This window comes from Schistocerca nitens, chromosome 10 (genome assembly GCF_023898315.1).
Source record: "Schistocerca nitens isolate TAMUIC-IGC-003100 chromosome 10, iqSchNite1.1, whole genome shotgun sequence".
Classification (NCBI taxonomy): domain Eukaryota; kingdom Metazoa; phylum Arthropoda; class Insecta; order Orthoptera; family Acrididae; genus Schistocerca; species Schistocerca nitens.
The window spans coordinates 61,859,082-61,871,552 of NC_064623.1; the positions used below are offsets into that span (position 1 = coordinate 61,859,082).

General features: G+C 46.4%; 1 pseudogene; it reads right to left on the reverse strand.

Moving 5' to 3' along the window:
* Positions 1–12,066: 12,066 nt before the first annotated feature.
* Positions 12,067–12,184, reverse strand: LOC126210732 (5S ribosomal RNA; annotated as a pseudogene).
* Positions 12,185–12,471: the final 287 nt, after the last annotated feature.

The window sequence follows — 12,471 nt, forward strand, 5'->3', positions numbered from 1 at the left end:
CTACATATAACGGCTTAAACATCTCGGAGGGTGCAGTGATTACTCTCATTTTGTCTTCGCCACGTCAAAGCGTGCCATATATGCGAAGCTGAGGAATAACTGCCTAGATTCTTAACTAAGTAATGGTTTTTGGAGTTTGTAAGTAGCCTTTCGGCGGATAATTGTCTATCTTCATGAATTCGCGTATGCAGATTCTTAGAGCTTTCTCTGACCCGTGATTCAGACCAACATGTGACCACTCGTGCGGCCCTTGCTTGTATACGTGCAGTATCTCCTGTTAGGCCTAACTGGTGCGAATCGTACACACTGGAGCTGTATTCTAAGATGGGATGTACATGTGTTATTCTTCGTGGACTGGCTAAAATTTCCCAGTGTCTTGCCAGCTAACCGAAAACTACCACCTGCCTTACCTAAAAAGAGTCGGTGTCTTCGTTCCATTTCACAAAGTGTCCTAGGAGATTGTCAGTATTCAGGGATATGACAGAAACGATCATTCGAAGCACAGACGGGATACCAATTCGATTCTACACAGAGTACGCGAAAGAACTTGCCCCCTTCTAACAGCCGTGTACCGCAAGTCTCTAGAGGAACGGAGGGTTCCAAATGATTGGAAAAGAGCACAGGTAGTCCCAGTCTTCAAGATGGGTCGTCGAGCAGATGCGCAAAACTATAGACCTATATCTCTGACGTCGATCTGTTGTAGAATTTTAGAACATGTTTTTTGCTCGAGTATCATGTCGTTTTTGGAAACCTAGTATATAGGAATCAACATGGATTCCGGAAACAGCGATCGTGTGAGACCCAACTCGCTTTATTTGTTCATGAGACCCAGAAAATATTAGATACAGGCTCCCAGGTAGATGCTATTTTTCTTGACTTCCGGAAGGCGTTCGATACAGTTCCGCACTGTCGCCTGATAAAGTAAGAGCCCACGGAATATCAGACCAGCTGTGTGGCTGGATTGCAGAGTTTTTAGCAAACAGAACACAGCATGTTGTTATCAATGGAGATACGTCTACAGACGTTAAAGTAACCTCTGGCGTGCCACAGGGGAGTGTTATGGGACCATTGCTTTTCACAATATATATATATATATATATATATATATATATATATATATATATATATATATATAAATGACCTAGTAGATAGTGACGGAAGTTCCATGCGGCTTTTCGCGGCTGATGCTGTAGTATACAGAGAAGTTGCAGCATTAGAAAATTGTAGCGAAATGCAGGAAGATCTGCAGCGGATAGGCACTTGGTGCAGGGAGTGGCAACTGTCCCTTAACATAGACAAATGTAATGTATTGCGAATACATAGAAAGAACGATCCTTTATTGTATGATTATATGATAGCGGAACAAACACTGGTAGCAGTTACTTCTGTAAAATATCTGGGAGTATGCGTGCGGAACGATTTGAAGTGGAATGATCATATAAAATTAATTGTTGGTAAGGCGGGTACCAGGTTGAGATTCATTGGGAGAGTGCTTAGAAAATGTAGTCCATCAACAAAGGAGGTGGCTTACAAAACACTCGTTCGACCTATATTTGCGTATTGCTCATCAGTGTGGGATCCGTACCAGATCGGTTTGACGGAGGAGATAGAGAAGATCCAAAGAAGAGCGGCGCGTTTCGTCACAGGGTTATTTGGTAACCGTGATAGCGTTACGGAGATGTTTAGCAAACTCAAGTGGCAGACTCTGCAAGAGAGGCGCTCTGCATAGCGGTGTAGCTTGCTCGCCAGGTTTCGAGAGGGTGCGTTTCTGGATGAGGTATCGAATATATTGCTTCCCCCTACTTATACCTCCCGAGGAGATCACGAATGTAAAATTAGAGAGATTAGAGCGCGCACGGAGGCTTTCCGGCAGTCGTTCTTCCCGCGAACCATACGCGACTGGAACAGGAAAGGGAGGTAATGACAGTGGCACGTAAAGTGCCCTCCGCCACACACCGTTGGGTGGCTTGCGGAGTATAAATGTAGATGTAGATGTAGAAGTCCAGTAAAAAAAAGTGCTCTAAAATGTATATCTTAAAAGCTATGAGCACTTCTTCATTTAAAACACTGTGAAGCAAATCTCATCAGCCCATGTTGACTGGACGTTTTTGCTTCGAATGATCGCTCCTGTCATACCACTGAACATTTACCATTGCTGTTGGGACTTACAGTATATACCGACAACCCATTACTCCCAGATGTTGGTATAGATTGATCCCAACTGTCTCACTGATATTGTGGGAGCTAGTAGTGTGTTGTTTTGCGTTTTGTGATTTCCACAAATTTCACATTTCAGAGCATTTAAAGTGAGCTCTCAATTCCCACGCCATTTTTACAGCCGTATGATGGAGCATCTTGTTAAATATTTGTCCAGCTTTTTTCAGGCAAAAGGCCGAGGCTATTATTAACATTGACCGAGCGAGGTTGCGCAGTGGTTAGCACACTGGTTTCGTATTCGGGAGGAAAAATATTCAGACTCGCGTCAGGCCATTCAGACTTAGTTTTTTCCATGATTAAATAGCTCCAGGTAAATGACCGGATGGTTCCTTTAAAAGGGCACGGTCTATTTACTTATCCATCCTTGACATCATCCGAGCTTGTGTTCCGTCTCTAATAACCTCGATGTCGGCGGGACGTTAAACTTTCGTCCTCAAACAAATACTCAAATCAGTCGTAAATAACATCTTACGCTCTTCATCATCGCACTCACATTAATAAATGTGCGTGTGGCACCCCGTCAGATGTTCCTCAGAAGTCAAGAAATACTACATGTGCGCCGGCCGCGGTGGTCTAGCGGTTCTGGCGCTGCAGTCCGGAACCGCGGGACTGCTACGGTCGCAGGTTCGAATCCTGCCTCGGGCATGGGTGTGTATGATGTCCTTAGGTTAGTTAGGTTTAAGTAGTTCTAAGTTCTAGGGGACTTATGACCTAAGATGTTGAGTCCCATAGTGCTCAGAGCCATTTGAACTACATGTGCCTGACTACCATGATCCATGGTTTTTAGGACGCCGTGAGAGAGAAGCGCGAGATGGGTTTGGCACGGCCAGTGTTTCGGAAATCTGTACTGGTTCGCATGGAGGAGGTTATTCTGCTCGAGATAGCTAGCTTTCCTATTTAGCAGCAATTCAAAAGCCTGACGCAGAATTCATTGTATTCCTTTTACCTTCGGAATTTCAGTGAGAGTACTGTAATTAACATGGTCAAAAGCTTTCTACGAATGCTATAAACACAGATTTACTTTCCTTCGACCCACCTTTAAGAGAAGTTGTATGGTCATTAGTGCCTCTCGTGTTTCTAAATTTCTCTGCAACCCAAACTGATCCCTAGTGTCAGATTTCAATAGTTTTTCCATTCTTCTATAAGTAATTCGTGAGAGTGTTTTGCAATCATGACTTATTAAACTGACGTGTCTGTAACATTACACGTGTTAACAACTACCTTCTTCGCAATTGGAATTACTAGGTTCTCCTTCAAATCTGTATTTCACCTGAATGAGTATGAGATGTTCACTCTGTAGCGGAGTGTGCGCTGATACGAAACTTCGTGGCAGATTTAAAACTGTGTGCCGGATCGAGACTCGAACTCGGGACCTTTGCCTTTCGCGGGCAAGTGCTCTACCAACTGGGCTACCCATGCACGACTCACGCCCCGTCCTCACAGCTTTACTTCTGCCAGTACCTCGTCTCCTACCTTCCAGATTTTACAGAAGCTCTCCTGCGAACCTTGCAGAACTTGTATTTCACCTGTCTGATAGAACCTGCACGCCATGTGAAGTAGTTCTGCCACGGCTGGTCTGCCAGGCATCTCAACAATTATCAGAGAATGTAGTCTCCTCCAGTAGCGTCGTTACCACTTACGTCTCTCACTACATCAAAAGGCCTTCACATTTTCTTTCACGACATGGCAGCAAACTCTAGCTGTCGTACTAACAGTCCGTACTACGCAGAAGTGGACAAGTGTTTAATATCGAAGAGAGAACGTTAACACCTCTAATAGCTCTGAAGAAAACTTCAAAATTTTCCTCTGACGTATTGCTGACGGTAGTTTTCACAGAACATCGAAACGGGTTACTATCCTCATTAAAGACAACGAGTGCGCCTGACGATTGCGAATACCGAGAGGGGGGAGGGGTATGGGGGCGCATTGTACGGTAGCTCTTGGAAGACAGCTGATCGCTTCGGTGAAAGTGCCTTCGATCCGTCTACGTCCGGGTGATTGACGTCACAAATGCTTCGCTGGAGAGCTGCGCTGTAAACACAGCTGGTCCGCACGCGTCTCAGTCCTCCTCATACTACAGAACACTAGAGCACTGGCGCGTTCCGAAAAACGCTTTTTAGGGTAATGTCTGACAGGCGCGTCGCATGCTGGAATCAGAGTTCTAGGCAGTGACGCGTCTCAGGCAGAGGCACGAGAAGACTTTAGAAGCACGTGCTGCATAGCGATCCATGTGCATGCGTTCGCCGAAATTTTACACTGACGTGACATAGCGGTACACAGGTATACAGATGGCCGTGGTATCAGGTACACAAGGTATAAAAGGGCAGTGTACTGACGGAACTGTCATTTGCATTCAGGTGATTCCTGTGAAAAGGTTTCCGACGTGATTACGGCCGCACAAAGGGAATCAACAGGCTTTGAACGCTGAGCACTACAGTACTGCCCATTAAAGTTGCTACACCACGAAGATGACGTGCTACAGCCGCGAAATTTAACCGACAGGAAGAAGATGCTGCGATATGCAAATGATTAGCTTTTCGGATCATTCACACTAGGTTGACGCCGGTGGCGACACCTACAACGTGTTGACAATAGGAAACTTTCAAACCGATTTCTCATACACAAACAGCAGTTGACCGGCGTTGCCTGGTGAAGCGTTGTTGCGATGCCTCGTGGAAGGATGAGAAATGCGTACCATCACGTTTCCGACTTTGATAAAGGTCGGATTGTAGCCTATCGCGATTGCGGTTTATCGTATCGCGATATTGCTGCTCGCCTTGGTCGAGATCCAGTGACTGTTAGCAGAATATGGAATCGGTGGGTTCAGGAGGGTAATACGGAACGCCGTGTTGGACCCCAACGGCCTCGTATCTCTAGTAGTCCAGATGACAGGCATCTTATCCGCATGGCTGTAACGGATCGTGCAGCCACGTCTCGATCCCTGAGTCAACATATGGGGACGTTTGCAAGACAACCACCATCTGCACGAACAGTTCGACGACGTTTGCAGCAGCATGGACTATCAGCTCGGAGACCATGGCTGCGGTTACCCTGGACGCTGCATCACAGACAGGAGCGCCTGCGATGGTGTACTCAACGACCAACCTGGGTGCACGAATGGCAAAACGTCATTTTTTCGGACGAATCCAGGTTCTGTTTACAGCATAATGATGGTCGCATCCGTGTTTGGCGACATCGCGGTGAACGCACATTGGAAGCGTGTATTCGTCATCGCCATACTGGCGTATCACCCGGCGTGATGGTATGCGGTGCCACTGGTTACACGTCTCGGTCACCTCTTGTTCGCATTGACGGCACTTATAACAATGGACGTTACATTTCAGATGGGTTAGGACCCGTGGCTCTACCCTTTATTCGATCCCTGAGAAACCCTACATTTCAGCAGGATAATGCACAACCGCATGTTGCAGGTCCTGTACGGGTCTTTCTGGATACATAAAATGTTCGACTGCTGCCCTGGCCAGCACAGTCTCCAGATCTCTCACCAAGTGAAAACGTCTGGTCAATGGTGGCCGAGGAACTGGCTCGTCACATCACTACTTTTTATGAACTGTGGTATCGTGTTGAAGCCGCATGGGCAGCTGTACCTGTACGCGCCATCCAAGCTCTGTTTGACTCAATGCCCAGGCGTATCAAGGCCGTTATTACGGCCAGAGGTTGTCGTTCTGGGTACTGATTTCTCTCGATCTATGCACCCAAAACGCGTGAAAATGTAATCACATGTCAGTGCTAGTATAATATATTTGTCCAATGAGTACCTCTTTATCATCTGCATTTCTTCTTAGTGTACCAATTTTAATATCGAGTAGTGTAGTTGCAGCTGTACGGTTAGGTCATTCCATTTCGGAAATCGTTCGGAAATTCAGTATTCAGAGATCGACAGTGAATAGTGTGTGCTGAGAATGCCAAACTGCAGGCAATACCTTTCACCACGGACAAGGCAGTGGCTGACGGTCTTCACTTGACAATCAAGAGCAGTAGCGTCTGCGTAGAGCTGTCAGTGCTGACAGACAAGCAGCGCTGCGTGGCATGACAGCAGAAATCAATGTGAGACGTACGATGAACGTATCCACCAGGAGAGAGCGGCGAAATTTCCCGTTACGGGATGTAGTAGTAGACAACCGACGCGAATACCTGTGCTAACAGCACATCATCGACTGCAGCGCCTCTTCTGAGCTCGTGACAATATCGGTTCGATCCTTGACGACTGTAAAACAATGGCTTGGTCAGATGGGTCCCAATTTGAGTTGGAAAGAGCTAATGGTAAGGTTCGAAAGTGGCACAGACACCACGAAGACATGGACCCAAACTGCCAACAAGGCACTGTGTAAGCTGGTAGTGGCTCCATAATGCTGTGGGCTGTGTTTGCGTGTAATACACTGGGTCCTCTGATCCGGCTGAACCTAGCATTGACTGGAAATGTTTATGTTCGGCTTCTTGTGCACCATTTGCAGCCATTCACGGACTTCGCTCCCAAACTACTATCGATCTGCCGCTGGGCCACAGTTGTTCGAGACTGGTTTGAAGAACATTCGGGACAATTCGAGCGAATGACCTGGCCACCCAGATCCCCCGACACGAATCCCATCGAACAGTTATCGAACATAACAGAGAGGCCAGTTCGTGCAGAAAATCCTGCATCGGTAACACTTTCGCAATTATGTGTAGCTATATAGGCAACATGGCTCCGTATTTCTGCTGGGGACATCCAGAGTCTTGTTGAGTCCGTGCTACGTCAAGCTGCTGGACTACGTCGGCAAAAGGAGGCCCGACACGATACTCAGAGGTATCGCATGACTTCCGTCGCCTCAGTGTGCAATGGAGGAATGGATGCGAACTTGCTACTTCGACATTCGTGCGATGTGAGAGAGCTGAGACGTAACATAGCTGAGAGTCATTTAACAGCCCGCAGTGTTTTGCTCTCAATCATTAGACTGATCGGCCGCAATTCTCGTTTTCCATTTTTCCCTCTTTTTCATTTTAGATCGTCAGTTTGAGACAGTGTTTTATCAGCATGATGTACTGGAGTTCTGGTCTTCCTCGTAGCATTCCCAGACATAGAACCTTCTACACTACTGACCATTAAAATTGCTACACCAACAAGAAATGCAGATGATAAACGGGTATTCATTGGACAAATATATTATACTAGAACTGACATGTGATTACATTTTCACGCAATTTGGGTGTATAGATCCTGAGAAATCAGTACCCAGAACAACCACCTCTGGCCGTAATAACGGCCTTGATACGCCTGCGCACTGAGTCAAACAGAGCTTGGATGGCGTGTACAGGTACAGCTGCCCATGCAGCTTCAACACGATACCGCAGTTCATCAAGAGTAGTGACTGGCGTATTGTGACGAGCCAGTTGCTCGGCCAACATTGACCAGACGTTTTCAATTGGTGAGAGATCTGGAGACTGTGCTGACCAGGGCAGCAGTCGAACATTTTCTGTATCCAGAAAGGTCCGTACAGCACCTGCAACATGAGGTCGTGCATTATCCTGCTGAAATGTAGGGTTTCGCAGAAGTCGAATGAAGGGTAGGGCCACGGGTTATAGCACATGTGAAATGAAACGTCCACTGTTCAAAGTGCCGTCAATGCGAACAAGAGGTGACCGAGACGTGTAACCAATGGAACTCCATATCAACACGCCGGGTGGTACGCCAGTATGGCGATGACGAATACACGCTTCCAATGTGCGTTCACCGCGATGTCGCCAAATACGGATGCGACCATCATGATGCTGTAAACACAACCTGGATTCCTCCCAAAAAATGACGTTTTGCCATTCGTGCACCCAGGTTCGTCGTTGAGTGCACCATCGCAGGCGCTCCTGTCTGTGATGCAGCGTGAGGGGTAACCGCAGCCATGGTCTCCGAGCTGATAGTCCATGCTGTTGCAAACGTCGTCGAACTGTTCGTGCAGATGGTTGTTGTCTTGCAAACTTCCCCACCTGCTGACTCATGGATCGAGACGTGGCTGCACGATCCGCTACAGCCATGCGTATAAGATGCCTGTCATTTCGACTGCTAGTGATACGAGGCCGTTGGGATCCACCACGGCGTTCCGTATTACCCTCCTGAACCCACCGATTCCACATTCTGCTAACAGTCATTGGATCTCGACCAACGCGAGCAGCAATATCGCGATACGATAAACCGCAATCGCGATAGGCTACAATCCGACCTTCATCAAAGTCGGAAACGCATTTTTCCTCCTTAAACGAGGCATCACAGCAACGTTTCACCAGGCAACGCCGGTCAACTGCTGTTTGTGTATGAGAAATCGGTTTGAAAGTTTCCTCTTGTCAGACGTTGTAGGTGTCGCCACCGGCGCCGACCTTGTGTGAATGCTCTGAAAAGCTAATCATTTGCATATCACAGCATCTTCTTCCTGTCGGTTAAATTTCGCGTCTGTAGCACGTCCTCTTCGTGGTGTAGCAATTTTAATGGCCAGTAGTACATTAACACTGTGCCGTCCGCACGTCTCGTACAAGTTTAATCGCTTGGCGCCGGCAGCGCTAATTCCGATTACTTGGCTTGTCGCCGGCGTCTTGTCACTTTTCCGTTGATGACAAGCTTCAAACACACTGACTTCTGCGCACTTTAATTTTCCTCTATTTTTCCGTATCGTTCCACAAACTCGAATTTTCTTTTCAAATAACTTCTCTGCAAGTCCTACACTGTTATAACAATTATCGATGCAGAGGTGATGCCACTTTCCATCAGAAGGTGTCAATAGTTCCATCACTGATTTTGCTAAAGGCTGTCCCGCGCCGGAATATATCTTCAATGAGGAACTGCATCCCGTAATCGAATCACACAGCATCCGAATGAGTATACCGAATTTTGTAATTTTCGACGGATTGTAAACTTTAAAATTTAATCGTCCACGCCACGGCATCATTCCTTCATCAGTTGAGATGTTTTGACTTAGATTAAACGTTTCTTTAAACTTTTTGGAAACATAATCAATTATGAATTGCACTTTGACAAGCCGGTCGGCATTATCCGGTTTATTGTTGCTGTCGGAAAAATTTAAAAATGATAATATTTGTCTGGAGCGGTTGCGGGGCTTCGTTGTGTATCAACGAATTCGTTGACCAATAATCATCGATCCGCGCTTTTTTCACAATTCCCATAAGGATAGCAAGCCCCAAACCATTTTCTAAGTTCAGGTCCTTTAACACCGACAAATTTGGCATTTTCTTAATCCAGTTTCCCTCTAATTCAATTTTGACTGTAGTACTTGTTGGTTTAGTTGCTAATATAGTCAAATAGATCGTTCCCAATATAGAATTCTACGGTATCCTCGACGCTCTGTGTATCTTTGGGAAATACGAGGTTGCATACAAGTTCTAAGGCCTCCGATTTTTTTTCTCCGGACTGGAAAGAGATAGAAACATGCACATTGTTTTAAAATGAGGCCGCGTTCATTGTCAATACGTCCCAGAGATGGCAGCACCGTACGGCAGATGGAATTTTACCGCCAGCGGCGAGAATGAGAACTGTTTTAAATACTTAAAATGGCGACGTTTTCCTTACTTGAACAGCGTGCAATCATTCGTTTTCTCAATTAGCGTGGTGTGAAACCAATTGAAATTCATCGACAGTTGAAGGAGACATGTGGTGATGGAGTTATGGATGTGACGAAAGTGCGTTCGTGGGTGCGACAGTTTAATGAAGGCAGAACATCGTGTGACAACACACCGAAACAACCTCGAGCTCGCACAAGCTGGTCTGACGACATGATCGAGAAAGTGGAGGGAATTGTTTTGGGGGATCGCCGAATGACTGTTGAACAGATCGCCTCCAGAGTTGGCATTTGTGTGGGTAGTGTGCACACAATCCTGCATGACGACGTGAAAATGCGAAAAGTGTCATCCAGGTGGGTGCCACGAATGCTGACGGACGACCACACGGCTGCCCGTGTGGCATATTGCCAAGCAATGTTGACGTGCAATGACAGCACAAACGGGACTTTCTTTTCGTCGGTTGTGACAATGGATGAGACGTGGATGCCATTTTTCAATCCAGAAACAAAGTGCCAGTCAGCTCAATGGAAGCACACAGATTCACCGCCACCAAAAAAATTTCGGGTAACCGCCAGTGCTGAAAAAATGATGTGTCCATGTTCTGGGACAGCGAGGGTGTAATCCTTACCCATTGCGTTCCAAAGGGCACTACGGTAACAGGTGCATCCTACGAAAATTCCTTCCTGCACTGCAACAAAAACGTCCGGGAAGGGCTGCGCATGTGCTGTTTCACCAAGGCAACGCACCCGCACATTGAGCTAACGTTACGCAACAGTGCTTCGTGATAACAACTTTGAAGTGATTCCTCATGCTCCCTACTCACCTGACCTGGCTCCTAGTGAATTTTGGCTTTTGCCAACAATGAAAGACACTCTCCGTGGCCGCACATTCACCAGCCGTGCTGCTATTGCCTCAGCGATTTTCCAGTGGTCAAAACAGACTCCTAAAGAAGCCTTCGCCGCTGCCATGGAATCATGGCGTCAGCGTTGTGAAAAATGTGTACGTCTGCAGGGCGATTACGTCGAGAAGTAACGCCAGTTTCATCAATTTCGGGTGAGTAGTTAATTAGAAAAAAAATCGGAGGCCTTAGAACTTGAATGCACCTCGTATGTTTGGACCCGGAGATCCTTCAAATTTATTATTGGCCCTGGGTAAATCAAAGTCTGACCACTGTGCACTCTCTTCTTCGTCTGATTCAGCCGAATCAGTTGGCAACCGTAGCGTTCGCCGAATTCTTCCTGGACATATTTCACTATGTTTCTACGATTCTGCTTCACTCTCATTTTTTTGATATCCAATGTCTTCTTACCAATCGGCCAAGTCGTCCGGAACGTCAGACAAGATGTTCCCGCATTCATCGTAAATAATCCTATTGTCTCTTTCGTCCCCCATGATGAAAGGGCACAAGTACTGATAAATACAAAAGACTTGTCGACATGTGTAACTTATTGTTACCTAAACAAAACACCAACAGAATGCAAGAGGCACTAAAGTGCAGTCGCCGGCCACTGTGCGATACTATGCTCACGACTCCACTGTGGTGTCGTTGGCCACTGAGCGATGCTATGCACACGAAAACACTGTGGTATCGCCGGCCGTCGACCGCTATTACGCGCAGGACACCACTGTGGTATCGCCGCACGGCGTAGTGTTAATTTATCAATGAAGGGAGACTATCGGTATAAGTGTTCAAATATTTGATCCCTGTGTTCTTCGATAGTCCTCCACAACGATATTTTCTCCCTCTTATTGAAGACTTCTTGATATGTGTAAGACTGTTTTCCAACACTGTGCCTCAGAAGCGTTTAGATGTTTCCATTCTGGGTCTCCTACAGCCATCTCCTCAACTGCATAGTGCGACGCTCGAAACAAAAGTTCTTACGTATTTTCTTGCTATCTAAAGTCGTATTTTTCGACAGTAAAGTTTGGAAATAATTGAAGAACTTGTCGTACTCCACGAAAGAGTAGCTTTACACAACACTTAAAATTGTTAGTTTTTAATCTAATCAATTTTAGAACTGTAGTAAAGAAATTGAAATTACCAGAAGAATTTAGTAAAACTAAAAAAAAAAAAAACTAAACTCATCCCGAACAGGCCATGAAGGCTCAACGGTACTGACGGGCCGCCGTGTCATCATCAGCTCGTAGGCGTCACTGCATGCAGATATGGAGGGGCATGTGGTCAGTACACCGCTCTCCCGGCCGTATGTCAGTTTCCGAGACCGGAGCCGCTACTTCTCAACCAAGTAGCTCCTCAGTTTGCCTCAAAAGGGCTGAGAGCACCACGCTTGCCAACGGCACTCTGCAGACCGGATGGTCACCCATCCAAGTCCTAGCCTAGCCCGACAGCGTTTAACTTCGGTAATCTGACGGGAACCGGTGTTACCACTGCGGCAAGACCGTTGGCAAGAATTTAGTAAGGCATCACAAATAGGTTAACGTAGAATTTACTAGTTAGTGATTGCAAAACAGACTTAATTCTCTCACATCACCGGTGCTTCGCCACTTTCCACATCGGAAACATCTTTCTCTTTGGCACTGTGGCGTCTCATATTTAACGTCTCAGCTGTGTAAACTCCGTTTCCGAAGGTATCACAGATGAAACAGCTCTGACGCAGATGAAGAGTCCATCAAACATGGGCCTAAGGCACAAAATCACCGATAATGTGGAACGGATAATTGCTTAAGTTTTTC